This window comes from Martes martes (assembly GCF_963455335.1).
Source record: "Martes martes genome assembly, chromosome: 10".
Lineage (NCBI taxonomy): Eukaryota > Metazoa > Chordata > Mammalia > Carnivora > Mustelidae > Martes > Martes martes.
The window spans coordinates 93,424,243-93,449,052 of NC_137898.1; the positions used below are offsets into that span (position 1 = coordinate 93,424,243).

General features: G+C 39.1%; 1 pseudogene across 1 annotated transcript; it reads right to left on the minus strand.

Annotated features, from left to right (window-relative positions):
• Positions 1-19,338: 19,338 nt before the first annotated feature.
• On the minus strand, positions 19,339-20,187 carry LOC308351670 (non-selective voltage-gated ion channel VDAC2-like; annotated as a pseudogene). The gene has a single exon. The product of its transcript is annotated as a non-selective voltage-gated ion channel VDAC2-like (transcript).
• Positions 20,188-24,810: the final 4,623 nt, after the last annotated feature.

Consider the following 24,810-nt stretch of genomic DNA (forward strand, 5'->3'; position numbering starts at 1 on the left):
GTTGATAAAATGTAATTGTTTGCATTTCTATGAGAGCTTAGGGCAACTTTCCTTTTGGAAATTGCACTTTGGGTCCCCATGTCTGCATTTCTGTTGCAGAGCTTGGTGAAATCTTCACAACTTATTTCCATCTACAACTTTACCTTTTTTCCTATCTACACAGACAGCTATGTCTTTGGCAGCTGTATTTTTCCTATTTCGCTTTGTCCTTTGGATAGAATCTTCTTTTTTCTCCAAAAAAATTATTTTAATACAATGCAGAAATGCTTATGATAGAATACCACATGTGGGAAAATGTCTCTCAAAAATGTAAGATATTTAAGTGAATATGCAGCTTATTTGTAACTTTATGTTCTATTTTTAAGTGAGTATTAGTTTCATAATTAAGAAATAAAATTATTTAGCTGTTGAAAATGAGTCACAGGGTTGATGACTCTTTTTAAATTGAAACCAAGGAGAAACAGGTAAGAAGATATAATTTATGAACCTTCCTTTAGAGTTCAATTCTAAGTACAATTCCATATTGAGTTGGAGTGTTTGAAAAGAGACGTGCGCTTACTGGTTTTACTCAAAATAATGATGAAATTGTTCCCCACCTGCAGGGTTCTCTGTTGGCAAAAGGGAAAGCACACGTAGGGTATGCGGGCTTTGTAATTTTGCTATGGTCTCCCCTTGCTGCAGAAATTAATGTCAGACTTGCAGATAGAAAATAATTTTTATTTTCTTTTGCAAATGACATTTTTAGACTCCACAGCTATTTGAACTGGGAATATGAACTAGAACAATGTGTAACAGAAGAGGTTTGAGGTCTCCCTTGTTGAAGTACATAGATGCTGGGCTACACCAGCTTGGAGAGTATCAATGTATGGTTCCCCCATCTAGCAACAAGGATCAGCTGGGAGCTTGTTAGGAAGACCAGTTCTCAGACCCCCTCCCAGACCTACTGAATCAAACTTTGGGGGAATATGGGCCAGAAATATGATTTTTAGCAAAGTCAAGTGATTCAGGTCACTGCAGAAATTCTATCCCAGTCTATGCATTTCTGGTGTTTGTTTTGCAGTAATCCATTTGGAACTCCATGGGAAATACCTCAAATCATAGTGTGATCTCAAAGCTGTGATTGGCTGGCTCACTTCTATGTAGTCCCAGCACTGGCAGCCCCCTTCACAGGGTCCAACTGCTGGCCCTGTAATGCGGTAACAGCCATAGTTTATTTAGGCCCACATGAAACCATAGCTTGGCACACTCCTGGAGCAGCCAGGAGAGATCAAGCAAGTGCCCTTGCACAGAACTTGGCCTGGCTGGACAAGCAGCAGAGACAATGGTCACAGTGGGAGGTATGTGTGCTGATGATGTTAGATAACCTTGGACTCTCCTTGAGACCTACCACCGAAGTCCATCAACTTCCATGACGACATTTGGAAAATTTCAGCCTCAGTGATTCTCAAAGTGAGGTTCAAAGATTGTTTACCTCAGAAACTCCTAGAATACATATGGCTTTGAAGAGAAGAATGCATTTCAGTATCTTCTGGTGTCCACGGGGTTTAGAACCCAAGAATCTCCATTGGTAATAACCTCACCAGATGCATCCTGTGTTCACTGTGCTAAACTAGCTGAAAGCTCCATCAAGGCAAAGATCATACATGCATTTGTTACTCCTAATCTTCTCTAAACCTAGCACAGATCCTGGGTATGGTAGTGCTCCTGTGTATTTACTAAATGAATGAGTTCAGGTAGAATGCCCAAAGCAGTAAAGGAACAGATGAATAAAAGGATGGATGGATGGATGGATGGATGAATTCAAAGGACCACTAACCTTTGGGCATGTGGCTAATGCAGAGGATTCTTATATGTTGGAACTATTATTTCAGTTAAAGTCTCTGATCTTAATTAGAATTCTCGCCATTAAAGGGACAAGGAGACCTCATGAATGAATATTCATGTGTGGTTATATAAATTATCTGTAACAAATTATTAAGCCAAGGCTAGTTTTCCTTCTTTCCCACTTGCAACAGATTTATGAACTCCACCCAGGCCCATGTTATTAGCTCTAAAAGTGATGGAGGAGGCATAAAGTCGGGATGTTCAAACAAATATTAGCCCAATCGAAACATAATTAGAAAAGAAAATCCTGGAGAAAAATAAGTGAATCCCAGTGGAAGGTTTAAATGATTATTTGGAGGTTATGGGGTGTTTGGGATTAACCATTTCATTACATTTCCTCATTATACAGTGTGTATAATGGAGAACAACTCTGTAGTGCTTGGCATGGAGTGATTCTGGCTGGAAAATCTGAGAGCATCCCTAAAAGAGGGTCAGATTATTGGCAAAATGCAGATAGTCTCTCTTGCTCCAAATTTAGCCTGTAGGTTTCTAAATGATTCATGGAGAAAAATACCTTTGCCTACTCTTGTGGATTTGCAAAACAGCAACCCTCTGTCCCCTTCTCCCCTCTTCATTAATGAAAACTCTCTCTCCTGGATCAAGCCACTGGCCTGTTGAAAAGGACCAAGTGACCCTTCCCTGTGGCTTGTCAGAATGAATAAAGGACACAGGCAAGACCAGGTTGCGATTTCTGATTTGATCTTGCCTGGGGCCTGAGGGGCCTGGGATGAATCTACTGGTAGAGACGAATGAAAGGCAAGAAGCACACTCATCAGACTTGGCAATGAACGGGCCCTGAGTTCCCAGCATCTACTTCTCCAAGCCTCCAGGCACCTTCAAAGAGTAACAAACGACTGAATTAGCCATAGTGCCGCTATCCAGCAGGATGAACACAAAAAATAAGATTTTACCATTTATTCAACAGTCACAAGAGAGCTACACATGTGCACACCTGCACTTTTTTTTTCAAAGTCATACATATATAGTTTAAACTCAGTAGTACTAAAACAGTTATGCAAAAACCAGCAGTCCATTGCCCTGTTCCTTCATAATCTCTATTCCCACCCCCGACTCCCAAAACAGCCTCTTTCCAAGTATTTAGCCACTTATTTTGTTCATTATTTCCCATATTTCAACAAATATCCTTTGTTGAAATATATCAACTGCTATATCTCCATTGGAAATAACCTCACCAGATGCATCTTATAGTGCTTTTTCATTTTTACTCATGTTAGATAGAATCTCTTTACCTCCTTTTATGCTAGTTACCACCAACACATTCAGCAAGTTCTACCAACCTTCCACTAACCAGTGCAAACTGTGCTTGAAATATTAACTGTACAAACATAGTTCAATATTGAGCCAAGCGTTGTTCTCTGAACATATCTTATTTCTTGTACAACTGTTTTTTCCCCTAGAAGTAATAATTGCCTTGTCTTTTAAAATTTGTTTATTTTGTATGTATCTAAGACAATTTTATTTTTCCAAAACCTCTAATTATTTTCCCCTACTTGAAAAATAAATTTCTTCCCAAATCTGTGAAAATATTCATTTCTTCAGGTTTTTCTGTGAAAAATTCCATATATCTCCACCCATCTGTTTTCATCTCAACTGGTTGTGCCCTAGGCTTTGTGTATACTCATGCTGTTAGATTTTCCATTTGTTAGGTTTCTGTGTTTATTCACCTGTTCCCAGGATTCTTATCTGGTTTAGTCCCTTAATTTTTCTACCATCTTTTAAAACCTTAAAGCTGCTTAAAGTGTGAGTCACTGACCAGAAACATTGGCATCACCCAGATCTGTTAGAATTACAGATGCACAGTCCCTGCCTACAACCAAGAACCAGCTTCAGTTCAACTAGATCCCAGGTGATTTGCATACACATTAATATTTGAGAATCGTGCTCTAACACAAATAGATATTTAGGCTACAGATAGATTTCCCGATTGAAAATAATCTTCCCTAAGAATTACTATCTTTCTAGAATCCCAGATTACTGAGGAAACACCCACAACTAATCTGAATCCAATTTCGTGCTGTGATTAATCTTTTCTTTTTTGCCTTCATCATTCTGAAATTTGAGAATAATATTTTGTGTCCGTGTGTGTGTGTGTGTGTGTGTGTGTGTGTGTGTGTTTAGGTGTGATTTATTGCTCTGGACACTCATAAGCATCTGTCAGTTCTGAGAATTTTCTCATATTATTTTTTGGGGGGAGTAATTTTCTCCCCTCTGGTCTATTTTTCTTAAATTCCTATTTGGATATTGGGTTGTCTGTACTTACCTTTAATTTGCCCTTACTTTTGTTATCTTTCTTTTCTTTGAGTTTGTTTCACTTTCTGGAAGCTTTCCTAAATGTTATCTTCTGACCTTTTAATTATTAGTTGTGTTTAATTTACAACTTCTCTTTCTTGTTTGATTGTTTCATTCATTTCATAGCACTCTGTTCCCCTCTTATTTGGGGGGGGTCCTCAAAACCTTCTATTTGTTCTCAAGAAGAATTAATCATAATTGTTATGAAGTTTTTTTGGTGCTCTGTGTATTATTTCTCTTTTCTCTGAATTCCTTTTTCCTGTTTGTTTTTTCCTTCATATGCGAGGCATTCTTCAAAAGTCTGAAGTCTGGTAATCCACGTTTGTTCCTATTAAAGTCTGTTCATATTAAAGAGCAAAGCCATAAAAAGCTGGCTGATATTTCTATGTAGATATGTGTAGGTACTAGGTAGCGCTTAAGGACAAGGAGGTCATGAGTTGTCCTCTTCATTTGAGGATCCTTCAAAATCAGTATATGGAGGGAAATCTTTGTTTTGAGCTCTTCTGTCAGCAGGATATCTTGTATGAGGGCAGAAGATAAGATATATGCCTGGGAGAATTCTTTTTTTTTTTTTTTTTTAATTTTATTTATTTATTTGACAGACAGAGATCACAAGTAGGCAGAGAGGCAGGCAGAGAGAGGAGGAAGCAGGCTCCCTGCTGAGCAGAGAGCCCGATGCGGGGCTCGATCCCAGGACGCTGGGATCATGACCTGAGCCGAAGGCAGTGGCTTAACCCACTGAGCCACCCAGGTGCCCCTGCCTGGGAGAATTCTGGAAGCAAGATGAGGGGAGGACACTGAGGTCCTCTCTCTATTTTTCAATTAATCTCCCTGCTGTCGACCTCACAGAGCAGCCATGCAACCTTCTGTGTTGACGGACATAATGGGTCCTTTCCATTTCTATTTTTTTCGGAGACCAATCAGTCCTGCCTCACAGTGGGGATGTGGGGGAGGGAGAGTTATCTGATGCCCAGCTCATGGGAAGGTGTCTGAGGGGTTTTCCATGTATGGACTTTAAACTAATGAACCTGTTGTCCCCTGGGCCAACAATCAATCCCAACCCTTGCGGCACCTAGTGTTTTCCAAGGATGAGCAGTCTTAGGATGGAGTGGGGAAAACCTGCTGCTTCTTAATAGTCATCCCATGTCCAGGCACTCAGCTGCACTTTCCTCCATTCTAGACAGTTCATTCAGATGTCCTGTTCCCAAAAAGAACCTGAAAAGTGTTTTCTCACAACTGTTAGGTTTTCAAATTCTTCTCCCATCATTTCCTGGGACTTGCAGAGCAAAAGAAGATAAATGTGGTGGTTAATCTTCTATGTTTATCCAGACAGCCATGAAATGATCTTATTGCCACTTATTATTCACACATTTAGCAATATTATTGAAGAATACTGATTAAACATAGTGAATTTAAAAAACTATGAAATTCCACCAAAATGGAAGTAAAAAGAGTTTTTGTGGGTGTAGGTTTTTATTTGTTTGTTTTAATATAAACCCTCAATTATAAATAAAATGAGAGTAAACAAACCATTTCAGAATCTGGAAACAAGCTAGATAGTGTTAGCTCAGTTAATATATAAAGAACGCTGAAACTGATGCTGGGGGCAGGGCAAGAATAAGCTAACAGCAATCTTACTTTTACCACAGAACCTCAGGAAGCCAAAAATTAGTCATTCCAGCCAGACACCTTGGAAAGGAGAAATGCAGGCTGGCCTAAACTCAGCGATACTAATTGAAAGTCTATAGTCACTCCAGATTAAGGTCACGAGGATTAACAAGGAAAAATGTGTATCTTCAGTTAAATTTGAATTTCAGGTAAACAATCAATTCATAATTTATATAGGAAAAGGAATCATTTATCTTGAAGTCAGATTTAACTGGGTGTCCTGTATTATTTCAGATCCCCTCCGCAACCCAGCACAGAGTGGAGAGGCTGGAAACTCACTCCTTGAAGTGATCCAGAAACAATTTGGACATCTGACCAACAGACCCAATGGAGTATTTAACTGAAAAATGGGGACTGGCTCCAGTCTTTGGTGGAATGGTGAGCCCACTCCTTACCACATTTTGTCTCCTTCCCTAACTTGTTGACAGGCAGGCTTACAAGTCTCTGACAGGACATTACTTTGGGCATATGTTGAGCCCATTATATCAGGAAAGACTTGTTTCTTTATTTTTTATTTTTTATTAACATATAATGTATTATTACCCCCAGGGGTACAGGTGTGTGAATCGCCAGGTTTACACACTTCACAGCACTCACCATAGCACATACCTTCCCCAATGTCCATAACCCCACCACCCCCTCCATACCTCCCTCCCCCCCCACCCCCGGCCACCCTCAGTTTGTTTTGTGACAAGAATCTCTTATGGTTTGTCTCCCTCCCGATCCCATCTTGTTTCATTTATTCTTTTCCTACCCCCCAAGCCCCTCACGTTGCCTCTCAACTTTCTCATATTAGGGAGATCATATGATAGTTGTCTTTCTCTGATTGACTTATTTCGCTAAGCATAATACCCTCTAGTTCCATCCACGTTGTCGCAAATGGCAAGATTTCATTTGAAAAACCTGTTTCTTGATTAGATTTTTGGAGATCTAGATTTCTTTCTAAGAAACTGAACTTAGACCTGCACCTATACTAATAGGATGGGGCCCCTCAATGCTCCCAGGTACCTAAACCCACACCAGGCAAGAAGACACACCCTGCTCCCCCAAGGCCCACAGACCCTGTAAGCTTTTTGGAAACTCACTCTTCAAATATTAGTTAGCAGCTAAGACACACTTAAGGAACACCTTTCATGTCAAAGACAAATATCAAGACACAAATATTAAAAAGCATAATTGGAGGAAAAGAAAGCAATTCAAGGATCACAAAAATCTTTAAAAAATTAATCTTTAGAAGGGAGGAGTCAAGATGGTGGAGAAGTAGCAGGCTGAGACAACATCAGGTAACAGGAGATCAGCTAGATAGCTTATCTAAACATTGTGAACACCTACAAATCCAACGGGAAGTCGAAGAGAAGAAGAGCAACAATTCTAGAAACAGAAAATTGATCACTTTCTGAAAGGTAGGACCTGCGGAGAAGTGAACCCAAAGTGACGGGAAGATAGACCCCGGAGGGAGGGGCCGGCTCCCAGCAAGCGGCGGAGCAACGGAGCACAAAATCGGGACTTTTAAAAGTCTGCTCCACTGGGAGACATCGCTCCAGAGGGTAAATCAGGGGGAAACCCAGGGCGGGTCAGGATAACCCCAGATCCCACGGGGTCACAGAAGGACCGGGGGTGTCTGAGTGCCGCAGAGCTCGCAGGTATTAGAGAGGGGAAGCTGGCTACAGCGACAAAGCCGAGGAAGTGAGCTCTCAGCCTGGGGTTACCTTGTGCCGGTCACAGGCTGGGTGGGCTCGGAGGTCACGGAGACGGAAGCGACCGGGTGCTTTTCTCCAGGTTCCAGCAACTGACTGCTTTCCTCAAGGCGTGACTGCAGGCCAGGGAGGCAGGGCATTTGGGCGCTTTTCTCTAAGGGTGCACTGAGGAGCGGAACCCCAAGCTCTTGGCTCCTCCGGGCCGGAGACTGGGAGGCCACCATCTTCATTCCTGTCCTCCAGAACTCTACGGAAAGCGCTCAGGGAACAAAACCTCCTGAAAGCAAACCCTAGCGGATTACTTAGCCCGGCCCCTGGCAAATGTGGTGCAATTCCGCCTGCGGCAAAGACACTTGAGAATCACCACAACAGACCCCTCCCCCAGATCAACAAGAAACCCAGTCAAGACCAACTTCGCTCACCAAGAACAGCAGAATTCCACAGCAGGAGAAAACAAATCTTATCTGGACAAAATGACAAGGCGGAAAAACTCACCTCAAAAAAAAGAACAAGAGGCCATACCGAAGGCTGGAGACCTAATCAATATGGACATTGGTAACATGACAGATCTAGAGTTCAGAATGACAATTCTCAAGGTTCTAGCCGGGCTCGCAAAAGGCATAGAAGATATTAGAGAAACCCTCTCCGGAGAGATAAAAGCCCTTTCTGGAGAAAGAAAAGAACTAAAATCTAACCAAGTTGAAATCAAGAAAGCTATTAATGAGGTGCAATCAAAAATGGAAACTCTCACTGCTAGGATAAATGAGGCAGAAGAAAGAATTAGTGACATAGAAGACCAAATGACAGAGAATAAAGAAGCTGAGCAAAAGAGAGAAAAATAAATACTGGACCACGAGGAGAGAATTCCAGAGATAAGCGACACCATAAGACGACACAACATTAGAATAATTGGGATTCCAGAAGAAGAAGAAAGAGAGAGGGGAGCAGAAGGTATATTGGAGACAATTATTGGAGAGAATTTCCCTAATACGGCAAAGGGAACAAACATCAAAATCCAGGAGATGCTAAGAACGCCCCTCAAAATCAATAAAAATAGGTCCACACCTCGTCACCTGATAGTAAAACTTACAAGTCTTAGCGACAAAGAGAAAATCCTGAAAGCAGCCCGGGAAAAGAAGTCTGTAACATACAAGGGTAAAAACATTAGATTGGCAGCGGACCTGTCCACAGAGACCTGGCAGGCCAGAAAGAACTGGCATGATATATTCAGAGCACTAAACGAGAAAAACATGCAGCCAAGAATACTATATCCGGCTAGGCTATCATTGAAAATAGAAGGAGAGATAAAGAGCTTCCAGGACAAACAAAAGCTGAAAGAATTTGCAAACACCAAACCAGCTTTACAGGAAATATTGAAAGGGGTCCTCTAAGCAAAGAGAGACCCTAAAAGTAGTAGATCAGAAAGAAACAAAGACAATATACAGTAACGGTCACCTTACAGGCAATACAATGGCACTAAATTCATATCTCTCAATAGTTACCCTGAATGTTAATGGGCTAAATGCCCCAATCAAAAGACACAGGGTATCAGAATGGATAAAAAAACAAAACCCATCAATATGCTGCCTACAAGAAACTCATTTTAGACCCGAAGACACCTCCAGATTTCAAGTGAGGGGGTGGAAAACAATGTACCATGCTAATGGACATCAGAAGAAAGCTGGGGTGGCAATCCTTATATCAGATCAATTAGATTTTAAGCCAAAGACTATAATAAGAGATGAGGAAGGACACTATATCATACTCAAAGGGTCTGTCCAACAAGAAGACCTAACAATCTTAAATATCTATGCCCCTAATGTGGGAGCAGCCAACTACATAAACCAACAAAATCAAAGAAATACATCGACAGTAATACAATAATAGCAGGGGACTTTAACACTCCCCTCACTGAAATGGACAGATCATCTAAGCAAAAGATCAACAAGGAAATAAAGGCCTTAAATGACACACTGGACCAGATGGACATCACAGATATATTCAGAACATTCCATCCCAAAGCAACAGAATATACATTCTTCTCTAGTGCACATGGAACATTCTCCAGAATAGACCACATCCTGGGTCATAAATCAGGTCTCAATTGGTACAAATAGATTGAGATCATTCCCTGCATATTTTCAGACCACAATGCTCTGAAGCTAGAACTCAATCACAAGAGGAAATTTGGAAAGAACGCAAATACATGGAGACTAAACAGCATCCTTCTAAAAAATGAATGGGTCAACCAGGAAATTAAAGAAGAATTGAAAAAATTCATGGAAACAAATGATAATGAAAACACAACGGTTCAAAATCTGTGGGACACAACAAAGGTAGTCCTGAGAGGAAAATATATAGCGGTGCAAGCCTTTCTCAAGAAACAAGAAAGGTCTCAAATACACAACCTAACCCTACACTTAAAGGAGCTGGAGAGAGAACAACAAAGAAAGCCTAAACCCAGCAGGAGAAGAGAAATCATAAAGATCAGAGCAGAAATCAATGAAATAGAAACTAAAAAAACAATAGAACAAATCAACAAAACTAGGAGCTGGTTCTTTGAAAGAATTATTAAAATTGACAAACCCCCGGCCAGACTTATCAAAAAGAAAAGAGAAAGGATCAAATGAATAAAATCATGAATGAAAGAGGAGAGATCACAACCAACACCAAAGAAATACAAACAATTATAAGAACATACTATAAGCAACTCTACACCAACAAATTTGACCATCTGGAAGAAATGGATACATTTCTAGAGACATATAAACTACCACAACTGAACCAGGAAGAAATAGATAACATGAACCGACCCATAACCAGTAAGGAGATTGAAACAGTCATCAAAAATCTCCAAACAAACAAAAGTCCAGGACCAGACGGCTTCCCAGGGGAATTCTACCAAACATTTAAAGAAGAATTAATTCCTAGTCTCCTGAAACTGTTCCAAAAAATAGAAATGGAAGGAAAACTTCCAAACTCATTCTATGAGGGCAGCATCACCTTGATCCCAAAACCAGACAAGGATCCCACCAAAAAAGAGAATTACAGACCCATATCCTTGATGAACACAGATGCGAAATTTCTCACTAAAATACTGGCCAATAGGATCCAACAGTACATTAAAAGGATCATTCACCATGACCAAGTGGGATTTATTCCAGGGCTGCAAGGTTGGATCAACATCCGCAAATCCATCAATGTGATACAATACATTAATAAAATAAAGAATAAGAACCATATGATAGGGGCGCCTGGGTGGCTCAGTGGGTTAAGCCACTGCCTTCGGCTCGGGTCATGATCTCGTGGTCCTGGGATCGAGTCCCACATCGGGCTCTCTGCTCAGCAGGGAGCCTGCTTCCCTCTCACACTCTCTGCCTGCCTCTTTGCCTACTTGTGATCTCTGTCAAATAAATAAATAAAATCTTAAAAAAAAAAAGAACCATATGATACTCTCAATAGATGCTGAAAAAGCATTTGATAAAGTGCAGCATCCCTTCCTGATTAAAACTCTTCAAAGTGTAGGGATAGAGGGCACATACCTCAATATTATCAAAGCCATCTATGAAAAACCCACCGCAAATATCATTCTCAATGGAGAAAACTGAAAGCTTTTCCGCTAAGGTCAGAAACATGGCAGGGATGTCCGTTATCACCACTGCTGTTCAACATAGTACTAGAAGTCCTAGCCTCAGCAATCAGACAACAAAAAGAAATTAAAGGCATCCAAATTGGCAAAGAAGAAGATGATATGATGATATATATCACTCTTTGCAGATGATATGATACTATATGTGGAAAACCCAAAAAGCTCCACTCCAAAACTGCTAGAACTTATACAGGAATTCAGTAAAGTGTCAGGATATAAAGTCAATGCACAGAAATCAGTCGCATTTCTTTACACTAACAACAAGACAGAAGAAAGAGAAATTGAGGAGTCAGTCCCATTTACAGTCGCACCCAAAACCATAAGATACCTAGGAATAAATCTAACCAAAGAGGCAAAGAATCTGTACTCAGAAAACTATAAAGTACTCATGAAAGAAATTGAGGAAGACACAAAGAAATGGAAAAATATTCCATGCTCATGGATTGGAAGAACAAATATTGTGAAAATGTCTATTCTACCTAAAGCAATCTACACATTTAATGCAATCCCTATCAAAATCCCATCCATTTTTTTAAAGAAATAGAACAAATCATCCTAAAATTTATATGGAACCAGAAAAGACCTCGAATAGCCAAAGGAATATTGAAAAAGAAAGCCAAAGTCGGTGGCATCACAATTCCAGACTTCAAGCTCTATTACAAAGCTGTCATCATCAAGACAGTATGGTACTGGCACAAAAACAGACATATAGATCAATGGAACAGAATAAAGAGCCCAGAAATAGACCTTGCACTCTATGGTCAACAAATCTTCGACAAAGCAGGAAAGAATATCCAATGTAAAAAAGACAGCCTCTTCAACAAATGGTGCTGGGAAAATTGGACAGCCACATGCAGAAAAATGAAATTGGACTATTTCCTTACACCACACATGAAAATAGACTCAAAATGGATGAAGGACCTCAATGTGAGGAAGGAATCTATCAAAATCCTTGAGGAGAATGCAGGCAGCAACCTCTTTGACCTCCACCGCAGCAACTTCTTCCTAGGAACATCACCAAAGGCAACAGAAGCAAGGGCAAAAATGAACTATTGGGATTTCATCAAGATCAAAAGCTTTTGCACAGCAAAGGAAACAGTGAACAAAACCAAAAGACAACAGACAGAATGGGAGAAGATATTTGCAAATGACATATCAGATAAAGGGCTAGTATCCAAAATCTATAAAGAGCTTATCAAACTCAATACCCAAAGAACAAATAATCCAGTCAAGAAATGGGCAGAGGACATGAACAGACATTTCTGCAAAGAAGACACCCAGATGGCCAACAGACACATGAAAAAGTGCTCCACATCACTCGGCATCAGGGAAATACAAATCAAAACCACAATGAGATACCACCTCACACCAGTCAGAATGGCTAAAATTAACAAGTCAAGAAATGACAGATGCTGGCGAGGATGCGGAAAGAGGGTAACCCTCCTACACTGCTGGTGGGAATGCAAGCTGGTGCAACCACTCTGGAAAACAGTGTGGAGGTTCCTCAAAAAACTGAAAATAGAGCTACCCTATGACCCAGCAATTGTACTACTGGGTATATATCCTAAAGATACAAACGTGGTGCTCCGAAGGGGCACGTGCACCCGAATGTTTATAGCAGCAATGTCCACAATAGCCAAACTGTGGAAAGAGCCTAGATGTCCATCAACAGATGAATGGATAAAGAAGATGTGGTATATAAACACAATGGAATACTATGCAGCCATCAAAAGAGATGAAATCTTTCCATTTGCGACGACGTGGATGGAACTAGAGGGTATCATGCTTAGCGAAATAAGTGAATCAGAGAAACACAACTATCATATGATCTCTTTGATATGAGGAAGTGGAGATGCAAGGCGGGGGGGTTGGGGGGAGGTAGGAAAAGAAAAAATGAAAAGATGGGATTGGGAGGGAGACAAACCATAAAAGACTCAATCTCAAGAAACAGACTGAGGGTTGCGGGGGGAGGGGGGACGGGAGAGGGTGGTGGGGAAATGGACATTGGGGAGGGTATGTGCTATGATGAGTGCTGTGAAATGTGTAAACCTGGCGATTCACAGACCTGTACCCCTGGGGATAAAAATACATTATATGTTTATTAAAAAAAATTAATCTTTAGAGAGACAATATTCAGCTCACTAATTCCTGGAGATAAGAAGGAAATGAGGTAGAAAAGGAAGACTAAAGAGAATAAAAACTCTTAGAAATTAGAAACACAATAGCAGATATAAAACCTTCAACTTGCAGCTAAGGAAATATTCTGGAAAATGAAAAAGTAAAATAAGATGAAGTTATGAAAATAGGAGAAATGATAAGTCTCCAATATCTACTAACAGAAGTATCAGAGAGAAAAGAGAAAACAGAAGAAGAAACTTGCAACATAAATGAATAAGAAAAAATATAAAGTTAAATTCTCATAATGGAAGAACACGAGTCTCTCAATGAATGAGCTCAACACGGACCCAAGGTAATGGCTGAAAAAATAAAGGAACCACTCCAAAGCATATTATCACCAAGTTTCAAAAGCAATCCAGCTGTCAACATCAGTATTGGAAGACAGAAGAGCACATAGTGAGGCTCTCACAATACAGAGGAAATGTAATTTACAACCAAGACTTCTCTGTAGATAAACTATGAAACAGATATAAGGTCAGACTAAAAACAAGCTTAGATGTGTAAGTACTCATGCATTTACTTTCCAAGTATTCTTTCTAAGGAGGCTATGAAAGGAGTGCTTCTACAAAATGAGGAAACAAATCAAGAGCAAGCAAGATCTGATAGCCAAGGAATAAAAAATTCATTACAGGAGAAAGAGAGAGGGAATTCCCCAGTGACGGTTAAGGCAATGTGAGGACAGCAGGTGCAGAGTCAGTCTGGAGGGCACCAGCCCACACTAGAGAGGAAGAGCACCCAGAGGGAATTCTCCAAGAAATAAAAACAGACAGGTTAGAGTTTAGCAGCTGAAATTTTGGGAAGATATTTTAAGAGGATATTTGAAAGCAAGTTTGTATATATATGGATATTAAATTCCTGGAAAATGGAAAGGGGGGGAGCAGGAGAAGTTGGGGGGGAGAAGAGAAGGAAAGGAAGATGGAGAGCGGGAGTGAGAAGCAAAAGAGGGGAGGGAGAGAGCAGAAGAGAGGAACCAGGGATGGATTCAATTGTCAACCCCAAGGAAAAGAAAATGAGCAGAAAATAAAATGTAAGCCCACACTGACTAAAGGGAAATTAAATTCAACATTGCTTGGTTCGCAATAAATACTTAACTGTGTTTTTCAATAAAAATTATGGCATCACTGTTTTGCGAGGATGAAATAAGAGTGTGATATGAGTGTGCATGAGCGAGAGAATATGCGGCTGTGCGAGAATTTGTGTGTTTAGAGAATTTTAAGAAAGCAAAATCCCCATTTTACAAAGGAAAGGCAATAAACCCTATCTAAGACTGAAACAGAAATTAGGAGTATTTAGGGGTACGTGGGTGGCTGAGTCAGTTGAGCACCTGTCTCTGGCTCAGGTCATGAATGATTCCAGGACCCTGAAGGAGTCCTGGGGACTCAGCTTCTGGGGAGTCAGCCTCTCCCTCTCCCTCTGCTCCACCCCCCACCACTCAAACTCTCTCTCTAATAAATAAACAAAATCTTAAAAAAAAAAAAGAAATTAGGTGTATTTAACTGTTGTTTTGAAATATTTCAGCTAACATTAGAAAAAAAAAAAGAAATCTAAGAGTTGAACATGATTTGCACCAGAAATTGGTACTGAGGATGGGTGGGACAGGGAAATGCTTTTTAAATTATAAAGCTTTGATAGCTATTTGATTTTTAAATGATGTACTTAAAAATTTATAAAATAATATGTTCATACATATTTGATAAAATAATATATATTATACATATGCTCTCCTCTGATTCCTTCCCTTGCCAGGGATTTTGAGCATACTGGTGAAATACACCAGTTTCTTCTATATGCTATTTTTTTTCTGATTTGCACAGCACCAAATAGCCTGCATTGTCTTGTTTTCTAATTTTCGTACACTGTGTAGTTCATCTACAGTTCTTTTGTCTACAAAGATACAAATCTATAAACTTCATGTTTCTTTTGTGTCTCTTGTCAAGAGACAGAACTATCCTAATCCCTAAAATGCATGCAGATAATGCCTATTATGGAGTCTGCTGTTCTACTCTTCGGAACAATGATCTATCTGAAACTGTGCGAAGACTAAAACAAAAGCGTAAACATATAAAAAAAAATGTTCTAGGAAATCTCCCTTCAATTTGAGAGAGAGGATCCATTGGATGTAGTACAGTAATAGCACTTGATGAATTCATGCTAGGGATAATTTCTCTACAGTCATATATCTGAGTTGGTGACCAACAGCATCCAGACCCTGAGAACCCCATTCTGAGAGGTAGGGTAGTAGAGACCATAAACGGGAAGGTCACAGAATAGGTTCTTTCCTGGAATGACCTGCCACCTCCATCTCACTCATGAAGCTAAGGCTAGGTTTCAGAGTTCTGGATTCCACTTGAATTTTAAAACAGAACAAATAAAATCATTGGACCCAGAATAATGATGAATATTAAAGGCTATATGATTGGCACCTATAAAACTTCCAAGGGTGTGAATTAGATCAAAACAAATTTATATACAAAATCCTGGGTTTTTAGAGATGTGAGGAATCCATTGATGCTTGGAAGAGCTAAGTTAAAACAATTTAAACAAAATGCCATGTTACACAGCAGGAAATAAAGTTTATGGAACTCATTACTTTAAAAAGTGAAACAGGAATTATAGTTCCTAAAGAGGTTTAAATAAATTCATACATGACTGATCTGTAATGGGTTATTCATGAAAATTAGATTATATTTTCAAGCTAAACTTTGGAGGACGACGCTAAAGAAAAACAGTAACAACAAAAGTAACATAAAATATTACTATTACTTATTGGATGCAGTGAGCCACTCTAGGTACTTCATAATAGATTATCTTACTTAATTCTACAGCAACTAGCAAGCTATTATTCCTCATATTTTACAAATGAGCAAATGGATTCTCTGATCAGTTCGTGATGGGCATCCGATTTTAACCAGTCCAAAGATACGTGTTCCGAGGTAAGGTAAGCCCCCTCTGATTTCTGGTCCTGAATGAAAAGACCATTTTTCAAGGGCAGGTGACTGAACCATCTCCCTACTCTCCAAGGACTTATAAGATGAAATCTGGTAAAGGAAGAGTAAAAATCACAAGTGATCAGGGCAGCCTGAGAAGTGTGTGTGTGTGTGTGTGTGTGTGTGTGTAGGATGAACACATGTCCCAGTCTGCCTGGGACAGACCCAGAGTAACTATGAGGACAAGTCTTTGTCACTCTGACTGAGGAGTAAGGGAGAACTGGAGAATTGGCAGACTGAGTTTAAACAAATATATTTCAAGTTTATCACTTAAGTATATTAAGTCATATAAACATAAGAATATTAAAAATATCGTATGTTTATGCTAAAACATATCCTCAACAAGGCAAAATTTCTCAAAATCTGAGGCTCAGGGTTCTTACCACATCACAATCGCCAGTGCTAATTCAACCTCACAATCTTTAACCCTTCCCCACTGCACATTTTATCTTCCTCCTGCAGTAAAAACTCTGGATCCCAACAATATTAACACAATTATGTATTTGTTCAACTCTGTGATTTGTTCAACACATTTCTAGAATTGCTATATCCATACCACTAAAAAAAAAAAAGGCCCCTAATCTATTAAAAAGAATTCAAGATCTGTTTGTGTGCCTTCTTTCTCCCCCACACACTAAGAATATGTAGTTAAAGTTCCATGTTAAAAAATTATTTGGTTTAGCGCTCCCCCCAACCCTCACTTTTCAGTGTGGTTGTTATTTATGTGAAACTTAGTAAGTTTTATTTGTATATTGGCATTTAGATTTAGATTTTTCTTTTTTTAAACTCCCATCTTGTTTTAATTTGTTTGACTATGTAGATAACATTAGTGTGCTTCTAAAAGTCAAAACTGTTCAAAAATTATATTCGGAAAAATGTCATGCTCTCTTCTTTCTTCCATTCTGTATGGCTCCCTCCTACTCCCCACTGCCTCCCTGCCACCTCTTACTCTGTTTATGGGTAACCAATTTTACTGCTTTCTGGTTTTCTCTGTTCCTTTTTGCAAAAATAAGTACTTTCCTTTTTTTTTTTTTTCTTGACATATATCTTCAGTATAACTTTCCAACACTTCATGGAGATCTTTCTCATTCTTTTCTAAAGCTGCATGATACACCACCGTGTATATAAGTCAAAGTTTATTCAATCAATTTCCTATGTTAGAGCACATCAATAGTTTCCAATTATTTTGCAATTATAAATAACACCACAAGGATAATATTGGATATGTATGCATATTTTGTATGGTTAAATGCATATTTTGGGGTAACACCTTAGATGTGGAATTTTTAGTTCAAAAGTTATACACATTTATGGGTTGGTGAGATATAGACAAATCTAGCCATGTGCCAGGTATACGTGTTTTAATTATAGTGAGTTTATAATATATTCTTTTTTTTTTTAAAGATTTTATTTATTTATTTGACAGAGAGAGATCACAAGTAGGCAGAGAGGCAGGCAGAGAGAGAGAGGGAAGCAGGCTCCCCGCTGAGCAGAGAGCCCGATGCGGGACTCAATCCCAGGACCCTGAGATCATGACCTGAGCCGAAGGCAGCGGCTTAACCCACTGAGCCACCCAGGCGCCCCAAGTTTATAATATATTCTGTTCCTCTCTTAGGGTTACTTCTTTACAGCTCTTCTTTTCCTGTGTTTCCTTAGGTTTTCTTTGTCCGCATTTATATTTTTTTTCATAGAGACTTAAGTATTCATTTGACTAGCTCCACAAAAGCTCTTTTCATATTGTCCATACATTTACCTAGAAAGAAATGACATCTTGATGATGCCAAGTCATGCTAACCAAGAAGAGATGTGTGTCCATTTGCCCAATCTACTTTTGTATTGTTCAGGATCATTTAACAGTCTTCTGCATATATGTTTTGATAGATTTTGTCTTACTGATTAGTCTTAAGTATCTAATCTTTATATTTTCGTCATTATAAATGGGAATTTCTCTTCCATTATATTGTCTAACTACTTATTATTTGTGTATGTGAAACCTATTAACTTTTGAATGTTTATTTTATATCTTGCTGCAATGCTAATAGGGACATAAAAAGAAACATGCACACAATTGCACAGCATTCATAAAGGTCTATTTCATTATTGGGGGGAAAGCATATTTAACAGCTAAATACATTTAAGTAACATATAGGGGATTGCATGACTGCCGTGTTGGTATCTAGCTCAGATCCCAATTCACCTAGAACCCAGCTAATGAGTCACTGTCTAAATATTTAGGGGCGCTTGGGTGGCTCAGTGGGTTAAAGCATCTGCCTTCGGCTCAGGTCATGATCTCGGGGTCCTGGGATCGAGCCCCGCATCGGGTTCTCTGCTCTTCGAGGAGCCTTCTTCCTCCTCTCTCTCTGTCTGCCTCTCTGTCTACTTGTGATCTCTGTCAAATAAATAAATAAATAAATAAATAAATAAATAAATAAATATTTAAAGCACAGCTGTTATTTAGATCAGACTTTGTTTTGATCACCTTAGTCACACAGGAAATACACAAAGAAGCCTAAGGGCTTCTCTCTCAGGATCTCTGATTTTACTGTCCCCTAGCCTGGACCTCAGCTGCGCTGTGCACTGGGGCTATGGTGCACATGGGGCCTGCTCCCCTTGCCCACACATCTCTCTAGCCAGCTGGGGCTCTGCCCAACTTCCAGACACAGACCTGGCTCTCCACATTCTCCTGCTCCCCACAGTTGGACACAGAGTTGAACAAGGACCTGCACCCGGAGTGTCACACGTGCATTGCAGTAGCATCAGACCAAGTGTGTTGTTGCCTGTAGGACCAGGGTCAGAAACCAACTTCCTTCTCCAAAAGGGAAGGCAAAGGCTTGGGGCTGATGGGAAAGGCCTTTTTATAAATGGCGCCAATAAAACTGCCCTCAATTGGGGCTTAGGGTGGGGGAAAAAAAAAAAAACAGTGAAAGCTTCTGATATCTGTTCCCAGAGGTTTCTTTCAGCTGGCTTAGGCCTCTAGCCACAGAACAAGCCCAACTTTTGGGCCTCCAGCATGAATACTCTTCCCAGCTACCAGAGCAGACAGTGTACACTTGACCCAGGCCTCAGAGTCCGAGCCCACACTAATCAAACTGGAGTTGTTGACTTTTTCAGAAGTGGAAGCAGAGGGATCCAGCTGATACTTGGCTGTAACGTCGAAGCGAGTGCAGTTGCCACCTGATGTCCAAGCAAGGTTTCCTAAAGTGTCAGTATCTTCACATACATTCTGATAAATTGATCCTCCAAATTCTGTCCCATCGTTGACATTAGTGTGCAGCTGGAGGTCCCCCGTCCTGAAACCCATTGCAGAGTTATTTCTTGTCAGCTTTGACTTGGCACTGTCAAAAGGTCTTCTGGTCCCCAACAAGCCAGTTCTCATAACCAAAGATAGCTAACCAAACAAAATCAAGGTCAACATCACAACCAAGGTTTATCAACTCCCTCTTGTAAGACTTGATTTTACCACTTGCCTGTGTTGGGCAAAAAGGATATTAAATATGAGCTTCAAACCTTGATATATCTGGTCTTCAATTGCAATTTACATTTCCAGAGTGTTATCTATGTTCCATTTTTCTGTGAAAGTCTGACAAGACCCATACCATTTATATTTGGTCCCTGCTGTTCCAAGAACTTTACCAGTGTCTGCATGAGATGAACCAGATATTGAGAATCTCACTCCACTGCATGACTTTGTTTTCACACCCAGTTTCACCAACCCAAAACCAATCTTCTGCTGGAAATATCTTTGGTGTCTTTCCAAGGTCAGCATATGGTGGATACATAGTGGCCATGCATGGCTCTGTCCACAGGTGGCCATGGGAAGGTCAGGCCAGGGAAGAGATGGCCCAGTGGTCTCCTGAGGGGGCAGCTGCCACTCTGCTTGCTGCTGAGTCCCCTCAACTCACTCAGGAGCTCAGAGGCTCAGGGTCGGCTGCAGCTTCCACAGCTGGAGGATGAAGGAAAATGTCTTATTTTCTCATTACTGCCTTTTGGTTCTTATAAGATACAACTTGTGTGCCATTTTAATTCCCTCCTTTTTTCTTAAATTTATTTTCTTAAGCGTTGCCCTGGGTATCCCATATATTCTGTTATGTACTATTTTCATGATCACCGTTTTTTCTTAAATTTGCTTACTTTGCTTGACAGCTCTTCTTTCACTCAAAAGTTTGATAAGGTGCTTGGGGTGGCTCAGTTGTTAAGCGTCTGCCTTTGGCTCAGGTCATGATCCCAGAGTCCTGGGATCAAGCCCTGCATCAGGCTCTCTGCTCAATGGGAAGCCTGCTTCTCCCTCTCCCACCCCCACCCCCAATTGTGTTCCTGATCTCATTGTCTCTCTCTGTGTCACATAAATAAGTAAAATCTTAAAAAAAAAAGTTTGACAATAAAAGTTTAATTTTATTTGTTGTTTTCAAAGTGAATATCATTTTTATTTCAAAATTTTTTTAATGAATGGATTTTGTGTTTGGCTTGCATTCTAATAAGAATATTTTCCTAATATCTCTAATCTACCAAACTTACGGTGGTTTTGTTCATGATCCTACATATGATCAATTTTCTTATGAATGATCCATATATATTTGGAAAGAAGACATATTCTCTCCCATCAGAGTGATTTATTTATCTATATAAATATATTTATATATTTATATATATTTAAAACATAAATATGTTCATATTTATATATGATCTTATTGATATTTTATTATGTTCTTTAAATCTTCTAATCATTTTTTCACTGATGTCATTTGAGAGTGATGTATCCTATTATTATTTTTTAATCAGTTTCTCCTTGCAATTTCTTTATTTTGTGTTTTATATAGATTATTTTCTATTTTTTGGTGCAGACATAATTATAACTGTCAAATATTTATTGTGAGCTGTAACTTTCAACATTACAACATTGAAGTTTTCTTTAATACTTTTGCCTGAATTCAATTCTGTCTGATATCAAGATGGTCATTTCTGTATTCATTTTGTTTTCCTTTGCCTAGTACAGATTTACCACATATTTCTTTTTAGCGTTCCAGACATTTACATTTTGGGTGTATTTCCTGTTTACAGAATAATTGGGTTTTGTGTCATTAGCCAATTTGAAAATCTACTTTATTTAAGTAGGTAACTTTGTTCAAACTATTATAGTGGAATACCATAGATAGATGGCTTATAAGCAACATAAATTTATTTCTCATATTTGTAGAGGCTGAAGTCTGAGATCAAGGCCCTGGAAGAAAGAATGTCTGGTGAGGGCCATTTCCTAGTTCATAGATACCTGTCTCCTTACAGAGGGAGCTCTCTGGAGACTCTCATAAGGACACAAATCCCATTAATGAGGGCTCTACCCTCATGACTTAGTCACCTCCTGATGTCCCTGTATCCAAACACCATCATGTTGGAAATTAGATTTCAGTGAGGTTTTCTTTAGGTGCATAAATGTTCAGTCTATGGGAGTTAGTGAATTAAAACCTTTTACCTGTATCATAGGATTATTATGTTTGACCTCAAAACGGCCATATAATTTATGTTACATTTATGAGACACCTGGGTGTCTCAGTCCACTAAGCGTCTGCCTTCAGCTCAGGTCATTATCCCAGAGTCCTGGAATTGAGTCCTACATGGGACTCCTTGCTCAGCAGGGAGCCTGCTTCTTCCTCAGCCTGCTGCTCCTCCTGCTTGTGCTCTGTCTTTCTCTGACAAACAAACAAATAAATAAAGTCTTTAAGAAAATAAAAATAAAAATGTTATGATTACTGATTATGTTCACATTGTTTCTTTTTCTATTGAGTTTTTCTTCTTGCTATTTTAAAATATATTTTAGGGGTGCCTGGGTGGCTCAGTGGGTTAAAGCCTCTGCCTTCGGCTCAGGTCATGATCCCAGGGTCCTGGGATCGAGCCCCGCATCGGGCTCTCTGCTCAGCAGGGAGCCTGCTTCCCTCTCTCTCTCTGCCTGCCTTTCTGCCTACTTGTGGTCTCTGTCTGTCAAATACATAAATAAAATCTTTTTAAAAATATTCATATATATATTTTAGTATCTAATAAGTGTGCATTTTTCTTCCAGTGGTTACATTTGTATTCTTCCCCGTAATCCTATCTCTAATCTTATTTTTTCTTAATTTTTTACAGTCTGGTTTTAAACTTTTACTATTTGGTTGTAAATAGAAGTTTTGACTTGTACCTATTAACCTTATAGCAGTCAATGTTATTCCATTTTTTCCTTTCTCTTTTCCTTCACCTAGTTGTTTTTAGTTATATCCTTTCATCTTTCCCAGAGAAGATAATATTTACCTACTACTATTCCACTCATAACTCTACACTGTTTTAGTCTTCTTACCTCTACAGTACTGTATGTGACTGTGTAATTTATACAACATATGTGCATATACACACTAACATATAATACATAATACATAACACATAACAATACAATTAATATATATAATATCTATGTATGTATATATGATATATAATAAATATATAATATGGATATACACATGTACATGCACATGCATACACACACATTACTATGAATAATTTCTTGAAGTTTACCTGGTTATCTTTTTTTTTTTTTAAGATTTATTTATTTTAGAGAAAGAACATGTGTACAAGTGGTGGGGGAAGGGGCAGAGGGAAACAGAGAGAGAGAATCTCAGCAGGGAGCCTGAGATCATGACCCTGAGATCATGATCTGAACCAAAACCAAGAGCTGGATGCTTAACCGACTGTGTCACTCAGGTGCCCCTACTTGTTTATTTCCTGTTTGGATGAAGTTCATGCTTCAGTAGAATTCTGAGATGGAGTTCTTTGATAGAGTTACTGTATTCTCAAATCTGTTTTTTGTAGCATATATATACAAAGGCCCACTTGGCTGGATAAAAAATATCTTGACACTTCTTTTTCTTTGAGTTTCTTTTTTTTTTTTTTTTTTTAAGATTTCATTTATTTATTTGACGGAGAGAGAGAGACACAGATCACAAGTGGACGGAGAGGCAGGCAGAGGAAGAGGAGGAAGCAGGCTCCCTGCTGAGCAGAGAGCCCGATGCGGCGCTTGATCCCAGGACCCCAGGACTATGACCTGAGCCAAAGGCAGAGGCCTTAACCCACTGAGCCACCCAGGTGCCCCATTTTCGAGTTTCTTTAAAAAGCTCCTTCACTGCTGTCTGTGTTGCTATTGAGAAGTCTGTCAACTGTGTTATTTTTTCCTTTTATCTTCATAAAGAATTCATCATTTTGTGTGGGAATTACATGCTTTGTTTTGTTTTGTTTTTTTCCAACTAAGGCCAGTTTTGCAAGATTTTCTCAGAGTTCATTGTTCTAGATCAAATTTACCAGGTATACATGGGACCTTTAAAACTTTATATTCAATTTATTTCTATGTCTTGGATTATAACTTTAAAACATTTTTTTTTTCCTATTGGTTTGCTTTGACTTTTCCAAAGGCACCAATTATATGTTTGTTAGACTTTCCTTGCTTAGCTTTCATTATCTCTCTCTCCCTGATCCTTTTCTTTCTTCATTTTCAATCTTCTGTTTGCATATCTCTTCAATATCCCCCACTAAATTTTCATTTACATATTCATTCTTGTGCATATTGTAATTTGTTCTCCACTTATGAGATGATTTTATTTTTGTCTTCAATTTTTTCCCCTTAGTTTAATGCATTTCCTCCTCTCTCCCAACCTCTTATTCTAGTCTCATTTCCTCCCCTCTCCTAACCTCTTGGTTTTCTTTTTGGTCCATCTGTGCTGAGATTTTCCTTTCTTTCTGCCTGCCTGCCTGCCTTCCTTTCCTTCCTTACTTCTTTCCTTTCTTCTCCTTCCCTTCCATTCCCTTCCCTTCCCTTTCCTTCTTTCTCTCCTCTTTCTTTCTTTCTTTCTTTTTCAAGTTTTTATTTAAATTCCAGTTAGTTAACACATAGTGTAATATTAGTTTCAGGAGTAGTGAGATTTGCTTTTCTAATTTTACCTGTGTGTTTATTTTCTAAAATCTCCCAATATTTTTTTTCAGAATATTTACTTTAATTTGGATAATTGCACAATCATTTTCTTCTGTCTTGTTTTTGATTTAGGGAGGAGCATTTTAATCAGCCAAAATGTTCTTATTCGTATTCTCTGTCTCCATATTTTACAGTGACCTTGTTGGAGTTTATCTTTTTTTTTTTCTTATTCCAGAAAAGAAAAACCTTTTAGGAGGTTTCTAATTTAAGACTGCTCCCCTCTGCTGTCATCCAGAAGTCCAGTTAATTTGATACATGATGCATAGGAGGTAGAGGGAGAAATAAAAAGTGATTTTGCATACCTTGTTTCTCTTTTGCTTATTTAAGTTTCCTAACAACACCCCTCCCCCTCTTACTTCCTTCTTTTGATTTTCTAAGGAGCACCACTACTTTTCATCTTTTTCACTCAAAAAAGCAACTTCACTAGGAGGCACCACTTCTGGTTCCAAT